The 25,734-nt window shown below is 36.8% G+C and overlaps 1 protein-coding gene across 1 annotated transcript in view; it reads right to left on the reverse strand.

Moving 5' to 3' along the window:
- Window positions 1-25,734, reverse strand: part of LOC135079338 (gonadotropin-releasing hormone receptor) — a 158,974-nt gene that overhangs the window by 72,661 nt on the left and 60,579 nt on the right. The gene's annotated exons all lie outside the window — the stretch shown is intronic.

Here is a 25,734-nt window from a genome sequence, read left to right on the forward strand (position 1 = left end):
TGAACGACTAAGCATTGATTTCAAGGGCCCATTACCTTCAAAGAGCAAGAATAAATACATCCTCACTATTATCGATGAATTCTCTAGATTTCCATTCGCATATCCTTGTCAAGATTTATCTGCAGACACTGTAATCAGATGCCTTAAAGATATTTTTTTTATGTTCGGCACTCCTCTCTTTGTCCATTCTGATAGAGGCTCTGCTTTTGTGTCAGAACGAGTGCAGCAGTTCTTGCTTTCCTTAAACGTGGCAAGTAGTCGGACTACTCCATATAATCCACAAGGTAATGGACAAGTTGAACGTTTAAACGGGACATTGTGGAGGACAGTGCAACTTTTCCTAAAATCTAAGGGCCTGGAAGTGACGGATTGGGAACAAGTGCTATCCGAATCTTTACATTCTATACGTTCTTTACTTTGCACGGCCACAAATTGCACTCCTCACGAACGTTTGTTTTTCCACCCTCGACGAACAATGAATGGGCAGTCGATACCATCATGGTTATCGTCTTCTGGGACCGCTCTCATGAAAAGGAATGTTCGTGCTTCAAAGTACGACCCCTTAGTGGAAGAGGTCGAACTTTTACAAACAAATCCATCATATTCGTATATAAGATTACAAGATGGTAGAGAGACCACCGTTTCAAACAGACATTTGGCTCCTTTACCGGATGGAGAGGATGATTCCTGTCAAGAAGAGCCATCAGACTTAGATGAAATAGTTCAGGAATCTGAATCTGTTCAGCAGCCTGAACTTGGTCAAGAAACTGGTGTTGCTGAAGAGCCAGAGGCAAACCTAAGCCGGCGTTCCCACAGGGCTCGCAGAAGACCAGGCTATCTAGAAGATTTCGTTTGTGATAATGACTAAAGTGTACCTGGACATTGAAATATAGCGAGGGAGAATGATATGAACCTCCTCTGTTGCAAATTGTCTATGGTACTTTAAGAAAGATACAAGTGACATCTTTGTGGAAAATATCTTGATCTTAAAATAACAGAAATGTAGCTCATTTATTAAGTTGAATAAAGCCTAGTTTCTGAAGGCCGTATCTTTTCATTTGTAACAGTAAGTTTGGTTTATTACACTATTTTGTAATCAAAAAACAAAGTTTGGTCGATGGCCGCGCGAAAAAAAAAAGACGCCACCTTCCATACAAAATCTGGCATTGCCATTTAGGCAAATTCAATGTAGGTATAGAATCTTTGTGCAGTTTTCTCTGTTTCGTAGAATTGGCATTGTAGCATTCTTCCGCAAAATGAATGCTACAAATGCAGTGGTTTTTAGTTGGAATCCACGTATTTTGTCTTCTGACTGCCTCTATCCACTTTCTCCTTCTATTTGGATCCACTGGAAATATAAAATTAATTTGAATAATTTCAGTTTCAGTTTGTTTGGTATATCGATAAACTTATCGACATTTTTCAAGCCCTTTACGTCATAAAAAATGAGATGTGAATGAATGAATGAAACCTATAATCCAACCAAATTAAATATGCTACATGTTTTAAGCATTTACATGTACAATGAGTACTTTTTAAAATGACGTAATCATATTTTGTTTACATATCAAATTTTATTTATTTTACGAAAAAATAGCTACTATAATAGATTTAAAATGTACCTACTTACGCGTGATAAGAAACATTTCTTGTGTTACCGGAATAATTTTTGCAATAAAGTACGGCGCATTTACCCATTTTTCGTGATATTTTTACTCTTCGAGAGCTCGCGTCATACTGACAAAGTGACAACCTGACAACATTTACCATGGCTAATTTAGCCTTGGTAAGTGCTAGCGGGGTAAAGACGAAAACGTCACTCGTTACGCGTCCAGTGGTTTATTCGTCCAAGATTTTCACGCATACCTACGAAGTCGCGGGCACAGCTACTTATGAAATATAGGCCTTAAAGCGTAGGTGGTAGGTAATAAATATTCTTGAAATAAAGAGTCCCAATCCTACCATTGCAGCACTGAAAGGTCGTTACACAATAGGTAGAGCATTTATTCCTGGTTTTGCCAGCCCACTTATGTTTGTTAGGTCGTCAGCGCTGTTGGCTAATTTTATTTTTTATTTCTGTGCTGAGAGGGAAGCTACCTGTAATTATTTACGGATCGTAAGGTCATGACTTGAGCTTTAGGGTCACAGTGGGTAACCGTAATTATGTAATCTTCAGTTTTTATGGAAGTTCGTTCGTTTCAGCCAAATGATGTCCACTGCTGAGATTTCCAGTATTAGTATAGCAATTAGCTAATAAGCCCCTCGTACTAAGCTAAATATGTTTGTGTCACGAGTGTGCTCACCACAATAGTTGAGCGCACCGGCGGGAACCGAACCCGCGTTCTCCGGATCACGAGTCGGCTAGTCCGACCCCTTCATCGTTCGGCTATCGTGGCTTAGGTATATTCCATGTTTATATTTTATTCTACATCCTGTTATTAGATCAATAATACATAAGTTATTTTCAGGGAAATAACTCACTTTCTATTGAAACTGGTCATTAATTATTGCGTAACTTAATAAAATCATCTGTAACATTTACATACTCAACATGGCACTTAATGGATGTTAAGCCCGTAAATTAAAAGGCTTATCAAGTTGATTATGGGCTTAGTTACTATTCAGACTATATTATTACGTAAGCTACTCATAAATTATATCAGTCTGGTAATACGAGTATAAAGGATATTTAAAGCAATGAAATGCTTAGCATTTCATTGAATAATACAACGTATAAAATGAAACTTAAAACTATGCATCCTTTACAAAAAGTTAACACAAATGTGTTAAAATTCCACGCGGGCGAAGCCGCGGGTGGAAAGCTAGTGTAATGTATTTACATTCGGTTTTTTATATACCTAACCTATGACACTCAGCAATAATGTGGCTTTCTATTGGTGAAAGAATTTTTAAAATCGGTTCAGTAGATCCCGAGATTACCCCTTTATAATATTAGTATAGATTACATTTACAACAGGGTGAAATTTAAATCATGAATGATACATAGTAAGTACATTCCCCAAAATGAGATGAAAATAAGATGACACAGTGTTAAGCTTCACCCTGTATAATAAACGAAAATAACTTACTCGTACTTTTAAAGAACTGATTAAAAATTCTCGGTAGTAAAATAATTGTAAACATGAAAACAAAATTCGTATTGTATCCCTTACTGTGGGCCCTAAATTAAACCCCTTGTATATTTAATGCTTGAATCAGTCCGCCTGTTTCAGGTCGTGGGTATGATTAAAAAACCTTTAAACAGATAAGAATGATTAATGATCAGTTAATATCATTTATTATGTAAAAAGAGGAAAGTAAAGTTACTTTATAAATTTAATAAAAAAATATTTATTTGAACGCGAATAGTTTTGAATGAAAAAAAAATTGTGTCGTTTTATCCTCATCGATATTATAGCCTGACCAGGAACATAAAAACCCTCGCCATGTTGCGGAAAACTAATGGTACTAATTTCTTTTAATGGCAACAGTAACTAAAAACTTCATTGTCATGTCACCTTGCATGTCAGTCTATTGCTGTCAAAGTGTAAACAAACTTTATTTTAAATCTGCGCAATTGATTTTGTGAATTAAATTGCTAAAATCTTTTTATAGTCGTGAAAGAAAAGTGGTTTACAATGTGTTAAAGTATTTGTCGAAGAGAAATAATAAGGGTTCGGACAATATTTTCATTGAATAATGTTTCCGACAAAGGTTGTCAAATTGACTGACATGTTTATCGCATAGTACAGTCCACTATGAAAATTAGCTGTGGTTTATTTCAACTACCTATTTTAAAAATTTTTGTCACTTTCTAAGTGTTGAATTTTATGGAATTGGGAAAGAAGTAACGAGTTTGAAGCGTTCATGAGCAAACATTGCAGTTGAATATTCAAGTTCTGAATTTGATTATTGATGAATAATAAAATAAATCCTACTAGCTCGATTGATGGTTTCATTTAATTTATTTAAACCAGGTTACCTATAATAATATTTTTTCGTTAATTTATGAAAATATCAAATTAGCCTGTAATCCTGAATCCTGATACATAAACTTAGCCTATTAATTTAACACAGGTACGACTGTACTCAGTGTTGCACTATCAAATGCAATTGACGCGCCTCTATGCCAGGGTTTTTATGTTCCTGGTCAGGCTATAAACAATATGAACCGATCGACTGATAAAATTCTAATAACTTAATAAATCAAGATAATAAACAGACTTGTATAAAAAAACTCGACTGTTCTGACTTCTATCGTGTGTTCAATTCTCGCTTGAGGCAATAGCTATTTCAAGTTAACACTTTGGTGGATATTTAGTACAAATTAAGGATTACTTCCCAAATGACACTACTTATTCACGTACATTGCCTAGGGGAGTAGTGTCAATGTACGAGGGCCGGCTGATAAGTCCGCGGCCTAAGGTACTTAATGAAATAAAATAAATGGTTTCTATTTTTTATTTATTAATATAATCTTCCTCAAGTGAAATACATTTCTTAAATCTCGCATACAATGCCTTTTACCCACCAAAAAAATTTTTCTTCAAAATGACGACCAACCGCAGCTTTCATTTCGCTGTCATCTGCAAATCTCCGGCCCCGTAAGTCCTTTTTCAAATTGAAAAACAGGAAAATATTGCTAGGTCTTGGCTATATGGAGGGTGGTCAATCTCTGAGAACCTGGTGTCTTTCAGGGCTTGGCCTCGCAACACGTGCGGTGTGAACGGGCGCGTTGCCTTGCAGAAACAGCAATCCACGCTTCAGTTTAACACGTCGTTTCCGTACAATACCCTCGCAAACATGAAGCAATATTCTTCAGCAATCTGCTACAATTTCATTCTTTGGTAGGCCGGAACGATTTTTTCGACTTTTTGAACGTTTCCTTCGGTCAGTATCGTGACAGGGCGGGGTCGTCTTCACAGGTCTCTCGTCCGTGTTGAAATAGTCGGGCCCATTTTTCACCATGGTATATGAAGGACGAAGGTCCAAAATCCTGAAGAACCGATGATATCCCTTCAAAAATGTCATTCGGTCTATTTCCCTTCTTTACAAGGAATTATGTGCGCGGCGCGTGGTGTTCAAAATTCCGCAAATCTCCAGATTCGGCTGATATGGTGATGTCATTTGTTCGATAGATAATTGAACTATCAGTGCAAACTTAATTAAGGATTGCTTTTATAATACTACTGAGTGTCGCAACTAGTGACATGAGTAACAAGCTAATTACTCATCACTAAGTACCTTAGGCCGCGAACTTTTCAGCCGCCCCTCGTAAAACAAGTAAAAACTATGACGTCTATTAGGCGTTCAGTGTGCTTACCATGAGTTTACGTTAGGTGTGCTCGCTAGCGACTGCGTAAAAAAATGACATTACTTGTATGACATATTGTTCAGCGCCCCTAGCGGCTACTTTCAAGAAACAAAATATTCATAGAGATTTTTGACGTACTCGCTAGCGAGCACACTTATCGTAAACTCATGGTAGTTACACTTATCATTCTTTACACCCTGAACTCCCGTGGATGTTACTGCCCATCAATGTGTTTAAAAAGAGATAATTATGTCTTGAATTAGTAGAACCTATAACCCATTAATGTCTGTATCCAACCAATATTCTTCTTTCATCCCAGAAAATGTAGGTGTGTAAAATGTAGGTAACCTACAGTGACCTTGAACCAATTCAAAGTCAATTGCAACAGCTAAAGTGTCGGTATTCATTATCTTTTATCGCCCCCATGCAGTCAGCAGATGAAAACGAGCTCGCCAATATTTGGACGATATAATTTATTAGTCGTTATTATTTATTATAGCGCGTTAAACTATGCTTTACAAATTGATAGGCACTCAATTTTATAGACTACTAGCGGCCGCCCGCGACTTCGTACGCGTGGACCTCGTTTTACTCCATTAGGGGTGGAGTTTCGTAAAATCCGCTCTTAGCATCTAGAGCGCATACATTTTAAATTTCAACTCTGTTACTTTAAACACATAGGACTTTCATAATATAAACTTCCAACCCTCCTTTTATCTCCTTAGCCCCCGTAGTTGATTTCTAATGATACATTTTCAGTATATGTACCACCACCACCACCACCACCACCATTTCAGCCATAGGACGTCCACTGCTGAACATAGGCCTCCCCCAATGCTTTCCATGTTGATCGATTGGAAGCGGCCTGCGTCCAGCGCTTCCCTTTACGATGTCGTCGGTCCACCTTGTAGGTGGAAGTCACACGCTACGTTTTCCGGTACGCGGCCTCCATTCCAGAACCATTCTGCGCCATCGGCCATCAGTTCTGCGTACTATGTGCCCTGCCCATTGCCACTTCAGCTTGCTAATCCGTCGGGCTATGTCAGCGACTTTGGTTCGTTTACGGATCTCCTCATTTCTGATTCGATCTCGCAAAGAAACACCAAGCATAGCCCTCTCCATAGCACGCTGTGCAACTGAGCTTCTGTATAAGGCCTATAGTGAGAGGCCACGTTTCCGAGCCATAAGTTATCACTGGTAACACACATTGGTTATACACTCTAGTCTTAAGGCATTGAGGTATTTTGGACGAAAAGATGTTGCGTAGTTTCCCGAACGCTGCCCAGCCGAGTTGGATTCGACGATTGACCTCCTACTCGAAATTGGACCTACCTAGCTGGATCGTTTGTCCGAGGTAGACATACCTACTTGTCGACAATCTCGAGAATTGAGCTCCCAACTGAAACTGGGTAGGGCGCAACATGGACATTCGACATTAGCTTCGTTTTGTCCATGTTCATCCTCAGGCCTACCTGTTGGGAAAATCGATTAAGGTCTTCGAGCATTGTGCCAAGATCTTCCAACGATTCTGGCATGACGACAATCGTCGGCAAACCTATGTGTACACAGTACCAAAGTATACCGAACAGTATATGTACACCTCCACAATATCTAGAGATCATAGTGAGCATACATTTTAACTTTCAAGTCTCTTACTTTAAAAACCGAGGACTGCAATACAAACTTCTAACCCCCTTTATAACTCCCATAAGGGTTTAATTTTGCAAAATTTCGTCTTAGAGACTACCTACGTTCTAAAAGGAGGTATATTCCACTTTGATCACCTGGCTGATCAAAGCCAGTGGACTTACAGCGACAATTTAGTGTCTTTTGAATTTGTTCTGTGCCTTTGATCAGCCACGGATACGATGTCCTGGGTGAGCCAAGTAGACTCTAGTTAAATTATTATTTTAGTGTCCTTTGATCATCTACAAACAAATCACACCTCCTCTGAATAGTCACATGTCCAATTGTTGTACTACATAATATTTTGTTTTGTAACATTTTTGATATTTTCTAAAAACCGCAATAAACAAATTGGACATGTATGTGACAATTCAGAGGTATGATTTATTTATAGGTGATCAAAGAACACTAAAAAAATCATTTAACTGGAGTCCACTTTGATCATCTTGGTGATCAAAGCCAGGTGATCAAAGTGGAATAGATAGACCATTAACGCCTATGAGAACTCTTTTGAGACTTGTAGTTTCCGAGACTTCGTGATGAGTGAGTGAGTCACTTAGTCATTCAATGACCTTTCTTTCTACTAATACGTACCTATAGTAATTATCATTAAAATCAAATAAGTAAGTACCTACCAACCTAAGTAATTAAAATAAAGACCCTATCAAAAAATTTACAAATTACATACAGAAAATAAAAACGAAGTAATTCTTATCCTATTTAACTACAATCGCCCACGCGCCCATCCCATTTGTCCGCCGCTGAACCGTACCCTAATATTCATCTCGGTAGATGGCGGCACATAGTAAGAATTTGCAAGGAAGTTGTAAAAAGTAACTAATTAACACTTTGATTTGCTCGTTTAAACACAGTGAATGATTCAAATAGGTACATACAGTGAATGGTTCAATTACATAAAATATCTTTATTTATTAAATTTTCAATATTATTTACGAACAGCGCTATTCATAGTACATGTAATATTTAGTTACTAATTTACTAATGATGTCGATAGATGGCGTTTGACAGCTTTGCCTTCATGAATATTTACGTACCTCAAAAATTTTTGTCAGGCGCAAGAAGATTTTAACCAATGACGATAGATGGCGCTTTTCCACGTCTTATGAAAATCCTAAATATTTTACGGGACCCTATTTTTTTCCAAAATAAAATTTAGCCTATGTTACTCGTGAGTTATGTAGCTTTCGAATGGTGAAAGAATTTTTAAAATCGGTCCAGTAGTTTTTGAGCCTATCCATTACAACTAAACAAACAAACAAACAAACAAAGTTTTCCTCTTTATAATATTAGTGTAGATAGAATTTCGACTAACAACGCTATTTGAGGACACTTTACCGTAAGAGTAACTTAGTCTAAATACTGGTTTCACACTGGTAATATTAGGTTTGACTTATGACCAACTAGCTAGTTGTGCCCGTGACTTCGTACGCGTGAAAATAGTTTGAATAATATTTCCCGCTTTTGCAACATTATTCTTTACTGGATCCGCCCCTATTGGCTGTAGGGTGATGTTATATAGCCTAAAACCTTCCTCGATAAATGGGCTATCCAACAAAAAAAAAATTTTTCAAGGAAACAAACAAACTCTTTAGCTTTATCAACAACGCTATCTGATGTTACTTTACTGTGTAAGTTATTTCGTCTAAATACAGGTTTAGCACTGGTAATCTTAGTTGGAGACAGACTTATGACCTATAAGGACGTGGTAACACGAGTACTTAATCTATGATAGAGTAATCTTTCCAAGAAATTGTCAATGTGATAAATAAATACCTTGAAGGCTTTGCAAATATAGAATACAGATTCAGGCAGAGCTATTACTGAATGCCGCGCTGCGCTAAGATTGAACGGAAATTAAACCTGAAAAATACTTATTTGTGAGTGTCTACGGACCTACCTACATTTGAAAAGACTCATATACAAGGTGGCCTGGGAGTTGACGTTCAAAGCTAAAATTTAGATTCCTTACCATCAAGGTGTATAAATCACCCTCATATATGTTCACGTATTTTGCTTAGTTTAGGAGATAGAGTTAATTCTGTAATTTATTCTTAACTGTTACCTATGGTTGGTTTTTAATTTTTTCCTCACCTCACCTCACGATTACTACTAATCGCGAGACAGTATGCTAAATAATAATAATTTATAAAATATTATGGTCTTTATTTATACTGAATTAATGACATCTTTTTATTCATACTGCACTGCAACGCCTGGCTGCAAAAGCGTGATATCTTGTTTCACCCCTTAAGCTATGCGAAACCCGTTCCACGGTGGATTTCCTATTTGAACGCTCTGTAGGAAAATGTTTTTATATAAATTCCAGCATTTATTCACTAAAGTACAGATAAAATGTCTTCCCAATTGAAATAAACTAAAAATAAAGATCAATCAGAGACACCAATGTCCTCTGACCCACAAAATCCCTGTAAACTTTTATACTTAGTATAAGTCCATTACATCTCTAAGATTACTTTCGGGTGAACTTAGCGACTCAATCACTGATTAAGTGAACTCGATTACCTTCAGGTACTTTTTCTTTTAACAACCACGTAAGCCGAGTTCCTTGTGCGGATTACCGCGTATAATAATCCTACAAATTGGACTCACAGTTTCAGAAAATACTTACCTACTTCCTCATTCGTTTACAAACGATACTCGGTGTTGGTTATTGATTTTCTTACAAACGAGTAATGGAGAATTCGCGTAAATTGTGCAATCGACCTCGGAACAGCAGTACTTTTTCTTATTTCGTTCCGATAGCATTTGTCCATATTAAGACCGTTACATTTTCGTACATGTTTGGTTGAAATGCCTTTCAGTTAAAACTACTCCTTATTTTAACCGTGACTATAATCATAACTAGGGTTCGAGGATATATATCAAGGGATATATATCAAGATATATATCGGATATATATCCGATATATATCAAGGCGGTTTTGATGATATATATCAACTTTTAAAATTTGTCACTGTATTTGTACTTTTTGACATAAGATTTTTATTTTTTAGTTCGACACCTTCAGGTTCAATTGTCGTATAAACCATTTTGGCCAAATTGAGTTATATATACCATTTTAATCAGAATTTTTTTCTCTATCGAGCTGTATATTCGATATATTGAAATTCGCTAAAAAAATGTTTATACGCCCCAAAAAACTATAGCCTAAAAGATAAATAAATACCTTATAAACGATGTAAAAACCGAATGCTTGTATTTGGTATTTTTGCTAAGATGTATCAACCATACATTTTTTTAAGCCAGGATGTAAAACTCTCTCGTAATTGAAAATGGTTTTTACGCCCAAAGACATATGGCCAGATATTTGGATCCAACGTCGTAAGTCCACGTATTCAATATGGTAATTATCTGTTTCATATTCATATTCATTTGTTTATTGCATCACATATGTATGTATGGACAGTAAGTAAGTTTTTTTTAATTAAAAAGTTAAATAAAGTTGATTGTTTCTACTTTTAAAGATAATAACTAGATAGGTAGGTATATAAGGTTGCTTTCCAGGTCCAGTACATTAATGAATTGATCTCGACTAAATGTGATGAATTCAAGACTTTTAAACAAAGAAAACAAGCCATAGTGTGCTCATGAAGGCTATTTATACCCTTTTGATATGCTCTGTAATAATTTATTACTTTACAAGTACTATTAGGGATGATGACTAGGTAATGAAATCGAAATTGTATTTAGTCCGTCAGACAGATAATTAGAAAATATTACTCATATTTTTTTTCCATAATCGAATAATTACAGTGTGTAACAATATCACATTTATCAATCAATACTACTACTAGCGCCATCTCGTGGTGTTCGCCTGCATTACCAAGCCTCCGCGGATCACCGTGCTTATTGCAAGATGTATCCAGTTTAGGAAGTGTTTGCGCCGCTCGCCGCTAGATGACACTAGCACATTGAGCGCCGATTTCTACACCGCGGTGTCCAGATTTTTTTTCCCTTAAAGACCTTCCGACGATTATGTTGAATATTGTAAGTTTGGTGAGGCGTAAGTAATGAGCCAAGGTTGCATCCGACTGTGACGTTCTTTCGGGGAATCACAGATTGGGACTTCCGAACGCCTAATTACAACTTGCGTTCTCCCGCGTCTGTGTCCAACGTCCTTGCGGGAATTGGTCTACGGACGGGAGACGCCCGCACCTCATTTTTGTACCTGCCCCGTACTTTGAAATAAAAGTACCCCATTTTTGCATCAAAGCGGTGTTGTTATTTGGAGCCCTTCACCCCGCTTGTCAGCCGAAAAACTCAACCCCACAAAACTGGCGACCAACGGTGGGCCTGACAAGCACCAGCCCAAATACATCACCAAGTTCGGCCGCGTCACCAGCTGTCCAGCGAGCAACCAAAGCCCAGAAGATGGTGGTGACCTTAGCATATGAACAGTTCCAGCTGCTACTCGCGGAAATTTCACCGGGTCGGCAAGGAAATTTCACTCATTGCAATTCCCACTTTCACGGTGAGAGAAACACCGAAGTGGTTGAAGAATTTTTAGCTGCAGTGAACCTATACAAGTGCATTGAAAACATCCCAGACCAGGAAGCTCTTGATGGCGTCCCACTTTTACTGAAGGGTGCGGCAGCCGTCTGGTGGCAAACAGTCAAGTGGCAAGTGACAACCTGGAAGCAGTTCGGGATAGCATTGCGTCATGCATTCGTACCTACGATACCAACCTGCCTTTACTACCAGCAAGTGGTGGTTCATGAGCAGGGGGAGGGGAAGGAAACCCCTGTTGTTATGGAAACAATTGACAAACAGTGTCATCCAGAATACCAAAATGAAGATTTGGTACTAAGTGATCTACATTCCGCAGTCAAGGAATCGCGAAGTATCACGACCAAATGTACTCCAAGATGCGAATGTCCTTATGAATTTACCAGGCAACCTGGAGCTACGTTCTGTAAGACATCTTCACATAAAGCCCCGGGCAAACATCAAGGATGGAACAAACGAAACATCAGAAGATGGTCTAAGAAGACGAAAGATGAACTAGTTGTTCACCGACGAGGCCGTGGACGTCTCAAGAACGTAATCCAGATCTTCTCGTCGGGACGACTTCGTGATCTGAGGGGGAGGATGTAACAATATCACATTTATCAATCAATACTACTACTAGCGCCATCTCGTGGTGTTCGCCTGCATTACCAAGCCTCCGCGGATCACCGTGCTTATTGCAAGATGTATCCAGTTTAGGAAGTGTTTGCGCCGCTCGCCGCTAGATGACACTAGCACATTGAGCGCCGATTTCTACACCGCGGTGTCCAGATTTTTTTTCCCTTAAAGACCTTCCGACGATTATGTTGAATATTGTAAGTTTGGTGAGGCGTAAGTAATGAGCCAAGGTTGCATCCGACTGTGACGTTCTTTCGGGGAATCACAGATTGGGACTTCCGAACGCCTAATTACAACTTGCGTTCTCCCGCGTCTGTGTCCAACGTCCTTGCGGGAATTGGTCTACGGACGGGAGACGCCCGCACCTCATTTTTGTACCTGCCCCGTACTTTGAAATAAAAGTACCCCATTTTTGCATCAACGCGGTGTTGTTATTTGGAGCCCTTCACCCCGCTTGTCAGCCGAAAAACTCAACCCCACAAAAAGTGTTATATTGAGTTGAAATGTCGGGTGACGTCACTTTTGAGTAAAAATTATACTCTAGCGTGACGTATCGCGCCATTTCAACTCGATGTAGCACTGTTATTATTTAATTATGAAAGAAAATAAAAAATATGAGTCTAATATTTTCTAATTATCTGTCTGACGGACAAATAATTGAAATTTTGTCATCTAGCCTTTACTTTTAGCTGTAATTTAAATTTGGGTTTCTTGTAAACATATAAATTCCTTAGAGAAATTCTCAAAAAATTACAAATCCTTCTCCTGAGCATACTGGGGCTCTACTCTTTATGCAAAATTTATCATAACCAAACGAATTCAATATGCGTCAGCAGAGAACCAGGAAAGTTGTCTTAATGTTTTGCTGTAATTGTATTTTTTTGTTCAAAATTTATGGTGATTAGTTTTGTTTAAAATTATTAGTTTTGCCATAATTTTCCTGCGAAATTGTAAAAAAAAACTTGTTATTTTTCGTATGCAAGCAAATTTATTATTTCTACCTCAACCCAATATAGTTTTTACACTGTTAAATATCTTTGTGCAAATTCTCTAAACAACAAAAGCCTAAGTAAAGCCGAAATAGTAAACAATACATTATTTACATGTATAGTTTTAATAATACATTTGAATAAATCACTTTATCAATGGGTTATAAACCAAAAAAATTACATCTAATGGTCTTTAAGCCATCAATTTCAGTCTCGTGTTTACTAAAAAATCAAATACGACGTAAAGAGTTATTTTTAGGTCCAATATAATGGGTCGTATAAACCACCGAGTGCCTTTTTTAAGGACGTAACTCCAAGCTAACTTTAAAACTACTGAAGATACCCATTTTTTAAATATCTAGACTTTTTCATCGCAAGAATTGAAAAATGTTTTCTCTTGGTCATTTTTTTATAACTTCTCAAATAAAAAAGTTACTATTTTTTTATTAAAAAAAAAAAAGTTTTTTGGCTCTTCTGAAAAGTAAGGTTTTGGTTTATACGACAATTGAACCTGAAGGTATCGAGTTGATTTTGCCGTATTTAAAAGAATATTTTATGTTTTTGCTTTATTTGTCTGATTTTAAGGTTTAAAAACATTAAAAACATGTTTATGTAGCACATATGCAATAGTATTCATGAATAATACAATAAAATAATAATATGGCTTTCATACAAAATTGATATATATCGGATATACAGGGTGTTGATTTCAATACCCGCCATATTTAGGGAGTTGATTAAGTAGCTTATTCTGATCACGAATCAGCAAAAAAACTGACTTCAATTTTTTTTAAAATTATATTTTAAATATCTACGATTTCCATAATCGACCACTACAGTGCAGAATAGTCCCCCAACGCAAACGGCGCGCGGCGCTCACCCGGTGACCCGGGCAAACGCTGCGCCCCCCGTCCCGCGCCCCACTACCCGCGCTCGCCCATGAGTCAGTCAACTATCAGCCACAATCAGCTGTGAGTTCAAAGACGACTACTGGACAGAGCTTAATCCAAATCTACCCTAAAAATGTAATGAGTAAATTAGTTACTTACACCTTATCATGTTACGAGTTTATTTGTTTTTCTAAAAACTAATTAATTAAGTAGGTCTTTAATAAAAAAACCTTTTACACGAATTTGCTTCCTTCCGCAAAATAATTTTTTTTACAGAACCTACATTATTATTATTTTTTAATTAAACCATGCTTTTATGTGTGTGATAAGCTTGTACCTACTTATCATTCAAAAGTACTGTAAACAGATGACAATAATGCTCTTTCATACAGGTTCGTTATTCCTTACATTTCCAGCTCTCTACCTTAATAACTTTTACGTCTTTACGATAGTAATTATTAAAATAAAACTTAACTTACTTAATACCGCAAACTGAACACCTAGAAATAACACACTGGCAAACTCTTGTTCCTTCACTTTCGATAGGAGATAAGACAAGATTTTGTTTTTAAACTCGATTGATTTCAGTACCTAAACAAAATTTCATAACTTAAAAGAAAACATATCTTTCATTTGGAGCGGTGACTTGTAATTGAATACAATAATACCACCGCCTTGCGCGCGGCACGGACATCGGGCTCGCACGGAATAGGTACTTCCCCATCTTCGTGTTTCGGGCGTCATCGGGCGGCCGGCGCTCAATCGTGGATCATCGATTTTCTCTGTTCATCAGTCCGATTTTGCTATCCACGCAGAGAGGCCGCGCGCACGCTCCGCGAAATCTAGCTCGTATTTAGAATACCTAGTACTCAATCGCTATTTTCTTATTTCTTGCCTTGTAACTTCAACTTTTCTCTTCCTCTCTGCTTGATAACTGTTTTCTAGTACTTATTACTTCCTACTACCGTAATAACGTAATTTAATTTCTATCGGCGTTTAATTTAAATACCCTGAACGAATGTTAGTTAGGTTCAGGTTAGACTTCCATTCTTCATAACTTACATAAAATAATTCATCATCATGTTCGGGATTATTTTAAATGAATGTAATTTCATTACACGAAATAACTACCAAAATTTATTGATATTCTTATCGTTTTAATAATAACGATTAGTAATTAAAGATCTACAAATCATTTGCATTTGAGTGTTTTGAAAGCTTGCTTTAAGAGCATTAATGATAGGACGAATCTTTAGTTCACAAAGATTAAACAAAGTATTTTTCCCGCCGCTTTTACATTCTCATTCGTTGATAGACTTCCTGTACTAAACTGACGAAATTAAACTTTTCTGATGTTAAAAATTACGTAAAGTAGTTGAAAATGAAGAATAACGATAACTACCGATTCACGACGACATTCGATGGACGTATTTCATCGAATGCACTTTTCTAATTGCAAATTTGCGATTTTTGATTGTTTTCTCGTGCGGTTTTGAGTATTTAGTGTGTGAAAGTGTGATAGTGAGTGTAATAATAGTGAGTGAGTGTTAGGAAGATGCCAAACCATACGTACAGTGCTCGTGAGTACGTAAACATGGTTTACTGTTACGGGAGGGCACGTGGAAACGCATCTGAAGTCGCATCGGTGAGTAGGTACCTAGTTCTAAACTTAAAGGAATGTGTTTTTTTTAATGTAGGGAGTAAATAATCTGCTAATTTTGTGTACAAAATACTCCCGCGATTGCGGTAGGTAGTGGCGGAAAGCGCGTAGGTACGCTCCAATACACACACACACACACACACACACATAGGAAACAGCAAACTAATTTAAAACGAACTTTAACTTTAGTTAGTCAAACAAAAATACCTATTTACACTACCTATTTTACGTGGCTTCCTTCAGTAGACTATCAGACATGATAAGCGAGCGATCCGCGTAGCTCGATGGGTGCCGCAGTTGAAACGTATTGCAGTATTACGAGCCACAGTACAGTTGATGTCGCACGGAAAATATTCGCTAAAAATTCTACTTTAGTTTGTATTTTTTTTTTTGGTGGATAATGCGTTTATATAAGTCATAATAGATCACCTAAATAAATATGGCGAGGATTGAAATCAACACCCTGTATATCATAAATATCCGATATTTTGATATTTATAATAAATATCGGATATTTTCGAACCCTGATCATAACCGGTGTTTTTTGTTTGTCAGACTTTAGATGTTTGTAAAAGTTAAAGTTATATGGTGCAACCTAACCATTTAAAACTAAATGTGTACTTAGTTGGTCCGTTTATAAAAACAATAGACCTACCTAAATCCATCAAAAACATTATGCCTACTTTGACTATTAGTTAGCTTGTTACAAAAATATTTGCATTCTTTGCGGAATCCCAAACCCCCACAGGCCTTGTTTTTCTGAAGCTAAATCACTATGTACATCCGACTGCCATTAGGTCAACGTAACAAAAGTAAACAAACATGTTATGTTTCAGACTCTAAGACGCCCAAGTGGAGATACCTACTCCTAGATTTTTCTTATAACAAAAACTCATAAAATACTCATCTTCAAAAATAATATTTAGAACCATCACAGCAGTAATGAAATGTAACAAAATAATGCCAAGACCATTAGAATAATTGAAAATATCTGACATTAACGAAGCAATAAATCGTTGTCGATTTTGTCATGAATGACTTCCACTTACTTACACACCGATAGACAAAAACGTCGTAGCAAAATTTTCATTTTAATTGGACAAAAGGGCCATGAATGAAAAATTTTATAGGTGAACGAACTGCTTGAATAAAGTTTCGATTTCAAACATATTTTAACTGTATCTTAAGTAACTGAAAATGTAGAATTTAAGCAATTTCTTCCAATTTTATTGTTTCCTACACTTTCAAAACATAATTATGTATATCTTCCCGATATCTGTGAGAAGTTGAAATTGAAATTTGACTTCATAGTACTAAATAATTGAAAAAATGAACTTTGCGTTGAAACTATGTTATTTATAATTGGAATATTTAACACCCATTTCACACCTTTGTGTTTTGTTGTTTACGTTTTCACAAACTCAAACAAAATACAATATTCATATTTACTCAAACTTCATCCTTAACAAGTTTTTCCATTAGCATTTCTGAGTTTTGTTATTAATTAATATTCAAATTCTTGTTACAATTAATTTGCGAATGCAATGGATTAAAGTACGGGTTGGGTGCAAATGGTTAAGTTTGACGTACCTATACCAGAGTAAATACAAAATAAATGAGTAGGTCATCTTCATAGAAACGAACCGAGCGCGGTTTGTATGTGAGCGCGCCAATACGTATGCGGCGCGCACGCACACACTGACAAAATTTAGCGTGGATTAGCGGGGTGTTGAGCCGAATTTTGTCAGCGAGTGCGTCAAAAATCTAGATGATGATTTTTAGTTCTCTAAAGTAGCCGCTAGAGGCGTGTACAATCTGTCGTATATTTAATGTATTTTTTTTACGGAGTCGCTAGCGAGGTCTCATAACATAAACTCATGGTAAGCACACAGTTAACGGTAGACATAAGACCTACGTATATTAAAGGTGGCAGGTCTCTCTTAATACAGGTCACTCCAAATGGTCTGGAATTTAAAGGAGGAGGAGGGATTCATACTAAAGCATGTCACGTCCTACGTCCTGTCTGATAATTTTAATAATTATTGTGACATTTAATTTACAGAACTAATATTCTTATCATCAGAGTACTTGTTTGTAAGTTGAGGCAACAGACTTGGAATTTCTTAATTAACGAACTATTTAACTTGTATTAAAATCGACCTAATTATTTTTGGATACCATTTCTTATTGTAAAAATAATCTGAATCAAGAATTCGGAAATAATTCGGAATACCTTTTGTGACAAAACTGCCAGGAGCTATCGTTGTTTGTTCCCGTATCTTTCCTGGCTGAAAGCCTAAATAAGTATAACAACTAGAAGTAAGTCTTGTCTATATTATATGTACATATTTACATTTTATAGATAGGTTTCAGAGTATACGAGTAAAAGGCTATATTTAGCTTCAAACAAAAAGCTTTAGGTACACCTGTATTCACAAACGATGCTTGCTTAAGTTTAAGTGAAGCAGCAAATCGAACGCACTGCGTTGAATAGAGCTCTGTGATTGGTTCGTGTGTCACCTTGTGCGTCTACGCGCACTGTGAGACCTCATAGTAATGTTTGTGAATACGGGCGTTAGTGTGTGTATTTGTTTATGTGATGACACACCACAATCAACCCTTGTTTAATGCACCTGAAATGTTCACTTTAATCAAGTTGAGGTGTTATTTACCTAATAGCACCCGCATAATTGACCTGACGTTGATGAGTTACAAACAGTAGGGCAGTTTGGGCCCTAATTCGATCTGACTTTGAAACTTTATGCGAGTGCGTAGCTTGAGTAAATGTCAGTAAATCTAGTAAGTATTTACTTAAAAATTATCATTTTTTTTAATGTCATGGCCCTTTAGAGTATGATACTACTTGCAGAACTGGTGACCGGCAATACTGTGTATAGAATGAGAAGTTTTTGCTTCGTCATTCAGCACCATATTTGCTTTTATCTCTGTGATTTTGACTAATGAATAAGAACAGATCCTTCATTATAGTCCTAAGAATCATTACATGAAGGGAGAATAAGGAAGTACCCATTTAATTAAGAAAACTTTCTGAACTAAGTAAGTACATACTTATGCTCAAATGCTAGCAGCGCATCTTTTACGGTGCGAAGTTGAAAGGACTAACGAAGATTCCACTTTCTTCTAAATTCCAAAGAAGATAAACAATGAGTTTAACTTAGACTTTTCTCGTCTTGAACTTTTGCTAGTAAGATTTTCAATTGGTTTACATTCGCCTAAGAATTTTATGTAGATCTATAAAATAATTTAATTGTTCTTAAAACTATTGCGTTTCCTTTCTATGACTGACCAAAGAAAGGAAACAAAAAATGTTATTAAGTTGAGTAATAGGTAGTGTTAATAGGTGCTAGTTTGCTATAAAAAGGTGAAGTTTAATGGGTGCCCTCTCAGACGCATAACATTTTTCATCATAATTTAGTTTGGCATAACAGTATTGGTATAAAGTTTTTTCGCATAAACTTTGATTGGCATAGTTTTCTAAATGCATAATGGTTTCTTAGGCATAATAATAACTTTCTCTAATTTTCAATACCATAATTTAAAAAATCATAAACGTAAATAACATAATTATTATATTCCTAAAGTTTGTTTTGAATAAAATACGATAAACATAATTTAATTATTTATAACATTTAAAGTCTATAAAAGCAACCAACATTGAAGAGTACTTAATTAATTATGTATTTTTGATGTTGCGAGCGATCCTCCTTCCACCTTTATACGAGTACTCTTTCGGCCTATTTTGTAAAAACTAAATTCTCTGTGTCATTGTCATTTTTGTTCCTAATTTTGTCCTGTCTCTTAGAAAACTTAAGCTCATGAAAATACATTGTTTGATCTCGAATCCCTCGTATCTTTTATTACGCACATATTATACAGTCCACATTTCTTTTACAACATTAAGCTTGCCTGGTCTGGAATTATGTAGATCCCGACTGGCCGTGGTCTCTTCCACGTGGTACTAGTCTGCCCTATACTAGAGTGTAATTTAAAAGCCGGAGGCGCGGAGGGAGGCGCCTTCCGCTCTGGCGTAACATATACCCGGCATGCCATGCTCGCTTCCGCAGCTTCGGCTTGCTGGTCGCCTTCGGCGACCAGCCTCAGCCGCTCCAGCTCGCACGGCTGCCGGATATATGTTACAGCGAGCGAGGACCGCACTTCCCGCAGCGCCGGAGATAAGGCAATCCTAATGCTTGCTTGCATGCATGCTTGCTGCTTGCTTGCATGCTTGCGTGCTTGCTGATTGATTGCATGCTTGTTTGCATGCTTGCTTGCTGCTTGCTTGCATGCTTGCTACTTCCTTGCATGCTTGCTGCTTGCTTGCAGGCTTGCTTATTTGCATCCTTGCTTCCTTGCAGCTTGCTTACATGCTTGCGTGCTTGCTATTTGATTGCATGCTTGCTGCTTGCTTGCATGCTTGTTTGCCTTTTGTACCCTTTGCACCACCGGCCTGCACCACTGGTGGTGCAAAGGGTATTTTTTAATCCCCTTTACACCACCAATAGTGCCGCGCTACCATTAACTGTAAAACGATTATCTATAATTATAATTTATATAATATTAATATTATAAAGAGGAAATATTTGATTGTTTGTTTGTACTGAATAGATTCCGAAACTACTGGACAGATTTAATAACATATATTTCACTATTACAATCCAAATAATTTTCTGAGTAACAAAGGCTATTAAATATTTTCAAAAGAGTTACTAAAAATTATGTATTAAAGTACCAGGGCAACATAATCATAAAGGAGCTATATCAAATTCTTCTTGGTAGACCCGAGATATAAATATGTATCATAAAATAGCTCCTTTATGGTTATGTTGCCCTGGTACTAATTAATTGTTGTATGTAGGCCCGGGGTATCGTGGGTCTGAAGTGAAATGTTTATAGCCACATGTTAAGTTTTTCATATTATTATAATCTTAAGTCATTCAAGTATTTGTATCTTGTAGTCATCATTTCATGTTGATGAGGTGATGATGAAAGGTAAACAACTCCTAAACGCTGTTCTACGCATACAGCCACGCATCACACATCATGTTATTAGGCTAAACACAAATATAAAAAAACAAAACTGCTGAACTTGACGCTTCAATTTCCCGCCAATCCCCTCGAAGTTTCAATGCGTTTATTGCACTAATAAATAAATTAAAACTTTTAGGTAGGTTTTGATTAATTAATATAACATACAGTCTACTACTAGTTTTACAGTCGATGGTAGCACAGCACTATTTGTTGGTGGTGCAAGAGGGATTTAAAAATACCCTTTGCACCACCAGTGGTGCAGGCCGGTGGTGCAAAGGGTACAAAAGGGCTTGTTTGCATGCTTGGTTGTCTATTTATATTTGTTAACTTATATTTTATATGAATAACATTTTTATATTTCATAATATTTGTTAACATTATGGTATTTTGTATTATGAATGGTAATATTTATGGCATTGGTTTAGATGCCTATAAATGTTATGCCTAGAAATCGTTATTAAAAAAACAAGAATACAGAAAAAATATATACTAATATATTATTATAATAAAAGTGGTTATGGCAAAAAAAATATGCCTTATGATTTATACTGTATGAACGTTATGCGAAATGATGAGTATGCCAAAAAACTTTATGCACTCTTAAATTATGACAATATTTTTTATGCAACCGAATATGGACCCAAGTTTAATGCACTGTCGACTATTGTATGACAGGTAGATAAAATTATATGCTACACTAGCGGCCGCCCGCGACTTCGTACGCGTGGACCTCGTTTTACTCCATTAGGGGTGGAGTTTCGTAAAATCCGCTCTTAGCATCTAGAGCGCATACATTTTAAATTTCAACTCTGTTACTTTAAACACATAGGACTTTCATAATATAAACTTCCAACCCTCCTTTTATCTCCTTAGCCCCCGTAGTTGATTTCTAATGATACATTTTCAGTATATGTACCACCACCACCACCACCACCACCATTTCAGCCATAGGACGTCCACTGCTGAACATAGGCCTCCCCCAATGCTTTCCATGTTGATCGATTGGAAGCGGCCTGCGTCCAGCGCTTCCCTTTACGATGTCGTCGGTCCACCTTGTAGGTGGAAGTCACACGCTACGTTTTCCGGTACGCGGCCTCCATTCCAGAACCATTCTGCGCCATCGGCCATCAGTTCTGCGTACTATGTGCCCTGCCCATTGCCACTTCAGCTTGCTAATCCGTCGGGCTATGTCAGCGACTTTGGTTCGTTTACGGATCTCCTCATTTCTGATTCGATCTCGCAAAGAAACACCAAGCATAGCCCTCTCCATAGCACGCTGTGCAACTGAGCTTCTGTATAAGGCCTATAGTGAGAGGCCACGTTTCCGAGCCATAAGTTATCACTGGTAACACACATTGGTTATACACTCTAGTCTTAAGGCATTGAGGTATTTTGGACGAAAAGATGTTGCGTAGTTTCCCGAACGCTGCCCAGCCGAGTTGGATTCGACGATTGACCTCCTACTCGAAATTGGACCTACCTAGCTGGATCGTTTGTCCGAGGTAGACATACCTACTTGTCGACAATCTCGAGAATTGAGCTCCCAACTGAAACTGGGTAGGGCGCAACATGGACATTCGACATTAGCTTCGTTTTGTCCATGTTCATCCTCAGGCCTACCTGTTGGGAAAATCGATTAAGGTCTTCGAGCATTGTGCCAAGATCTTCCAACGATTCTGGCATGACGACAATCGTCGGCAAACCTATGTGTACACAGTACCAAAGTATACCGAACAGTATATGTACACCTCCACAATATCTAGAGATCATAGTGAGCATACATTTTAACTTTCAAGTCTCTTACTTTAAAAACCGAGGACTGCAATACAAACTTCTAACCCCCTTTATAACTCCCATAAGGGTTTAATTTTGCAAAATTTCGTCTTAGAGACTACCTACGTTCTAAAAGGAGGTATATTCCACTTTGATCACCTGGCTGATCAAAGCCAGTGGACTTACAGCGACAATTTAGTGTCTTTTGAATTTGTTCTGTGCCTTTGATCAGCCACGGATACGATGTCCTGGGTGAGCCAAGTAGACTCTAGTTAAATTATTATTTTAGTGTCCTTTGATCATCTACAAACAAATCACACCTCCTCTGAATAGTCACATGTCCAATTGTTGTACTACATAATATTTTGTTTTGTAACATTTTTGATATTTTCTAAAAACCGCAATAAACAAATTGGACATGTATGTGACAATTCAGAGGTATGATTTATTTATAGGTGATCAAAGAACACTAAAAAAATCATTTAACTGGAGTCCACTTTGATCATCTTGGTGATCAAAGCCAGGTGATCAAAGTGGAATAGATAGACCATTAACGCCTATGAGAACTCTTTTGAGACTTGTAGTTTCCGAGACTTCGTGATGAGTGAGTGAGTCACTTAGTCATTCAATGACCTTTCTTTCTACTAATACGTACCTATAGTAATTATCATTAAAATCAAATAAGTAAGTACCTACCAACCTAAGTAATTAAAATAAAGACCCTATCAAAAAATTTACAAATTACATACAGAAAATAAAAACGAAGTAATTCTTATCCTATTTAACTACAATCGCCCACGCGCCCATCCCATTTGTCCGCCGCTGAACCGTACCCTAATATTCATCTCGGTAGATGGCGGCACATAGTAAGAATTTGCAAGGAAGTTGTAAAAAGTAACTAATTAACACTTTGATTTGCTCGTTTAAACACAGTGAATGATTCAAATAGGTACATACAGTGAATGGTTCAATTACATAAAATATCTTTATTTATTAAATTTTCAATATTATTTACGAACAGCGCTATTCATAGTACATGTAATATTTAGTTACTAATTTACTAATGATGTCGATAGATGGCGTTTGACAGCTTTGCCTTCATGAATATTTACGTACCTCAAAAATTTTTGTCAGGCGCAAGAAGATTTTAACCAATGACGATAGATGGCGCTTTTCCACGTCTTATGAAAATCCTAAATATTTTACGGGACCCTATTTTTTTCCAAAATAAAATTTAGCCTATGTTACTCGTGAGTTATGTAGCTTTCGAATGGTGAAAGAATTTTTAAAATCGGTCCAGTAGTTTTTGAGCCTATCCATTACAACTAAACAAACAAACAAACAAACAAAGTTTTCCTCTTTATAATATTAGTGTAGATAAAAAAATAGACATTTACTATTTCCCAACCATAAATTATTGGACGTAAGGGACCAGTTGGAAAAACGACAGTAATCGCAGATCACGACCCGACTCGATATTACGACGCTTTCCGGAAATGAAAACCCAACCGATTTTATTCATTTCCTCTTTTACACTCGGTCTCTTTTATGCCAGTGTAATTTAACATTTACTATTGGTATTTCACAAGCTGTACATTCATGAACGAACTAGGTAGATAAAAAAATTGCGAACATTGAAAATTTTGGGAAGTAATTCCATGCTAAAATAGCTCTGAAATAAATAAAAGTAAAATTGTGTTTTTCTTCGCTTTGGAAAGTTACACCGTAGCTGAAATATTATATCCTATAACTGAGGGAATTTATAATGTTTGAGATAAACCGCAATGTAAATGGGGCTAGTTAGCTTCATTTTGAGTACTTTGACCTTGAATAATTTTTGATATGAAAGCACTTTTGTAATTGAAGAGACAAGATAAACCGCATGCGTAATGCGCCCCCTTTTAACCCATTTGACCACACCTCGTTTGTGGTTAATTCAGTAGAAGTTATTTGGGGCTAATAATAGAGAACGAGACAGTAGGTAGACCTTTTAATCGAGGTCTAGACATAGGACCGTAAAATAAAAAAATCTACAAAAATCAGGGTGTGCTACTACAAGTTCCAGACACAGCTGAATCAGTGCCGTAAAAAAAGTTTAATCCGTTACCATTAATGTGGGAGTCATCACTAACCGATGCTAGTAACTAACTTCATTAAATTTATTTGAAGTAGGTAAATCTTGGTAGGTAGGTAAATCTCATCACTTAGTATGATGCAGCTTCTGCCATACGAGACTCTTGAAACTTAATACTCTAAGTAAGTGCTATCTAAGAGAAATGAGGGACGATGTTTACATATTTAAGCAAAACATTTATGTCACTGTAATTTCTGGACAATTTCACTTTTACAAAGCCACCGACTCGTTTAGTAGGTATAGTAACTTCGGTGTAATGTTAGCCTTACCGTAATTAGCAAAATAAACTACAATAGTGGCGTGATACGATTGATGAAGATTAACCGCTTGCTTGATGAACATACATCCTAGGACACCTTCAAACGGGTGATATCTCGGTGGGGCACGAGATCGGAGCGAACACACGTCAAACTGGCATTCCAAATTAATTAAAAACAAAATAAATAAGGCTGATTTGCACTTTCACCACCTAACTTTGACGATAACCGCTATTTTTGTATAGAGTTTACCAGATTTTTTAAGTTTTTTAACCCTAGAGTAGTCGCGCCTTTCCGTGAAACGTGAGTGCTCGCGTATGAGCATTTTGCCGCCCAAACTTAAAGTCCGGTTGTGTGTCAAATAACAGTTTAAAAATATGAAAATCAGTTAAAAATGATAGAATAAAGCATACACTATTAGAAAATAACGCTTATTAAAGATTTGTGGTTAAAATTTAAAGAAAACAATATATTTTGGAAATGTTAGGTAATATTTATAGAAATCTTAGAAACACTATTGTTTTTACCTACATACATCATCAAATATTAAACTTATTAGCACACTTAAAGGTTTTCCTTACATATGACATGTGCTTCAACAAAACAGGCCTGTCACATGTGCATTTAATGTGCGTTGCACAGTAAATTTGCACAACTATTGCACCCTTGGCACATCATCTTCAGATTCTGTCGCTGATTGTTCTATAACAGTATTGTAATGACTATGTTTACTTTCTTCATAACTTTTGTATACATTTTTCACTAATTTTAGTGCACCAGATTCTTCGAAATCCGAAATCTTCCTTGTTTTTTCAT

Source organism: Ostrinia nubilalis, chromosome 16 (genome assembly GCF_963855985.1).
Source record: "Ostrinia nubilalis chromosome 16, ilOstNubi1.1, whole genome shotgun sequence".
Lineage (NCBI taxonomy): Eukaryota > Metazoa > Arthropoda > Insecta > Lepidoptera > Crambidae > Ostrinia > Ostrinia nubilalis.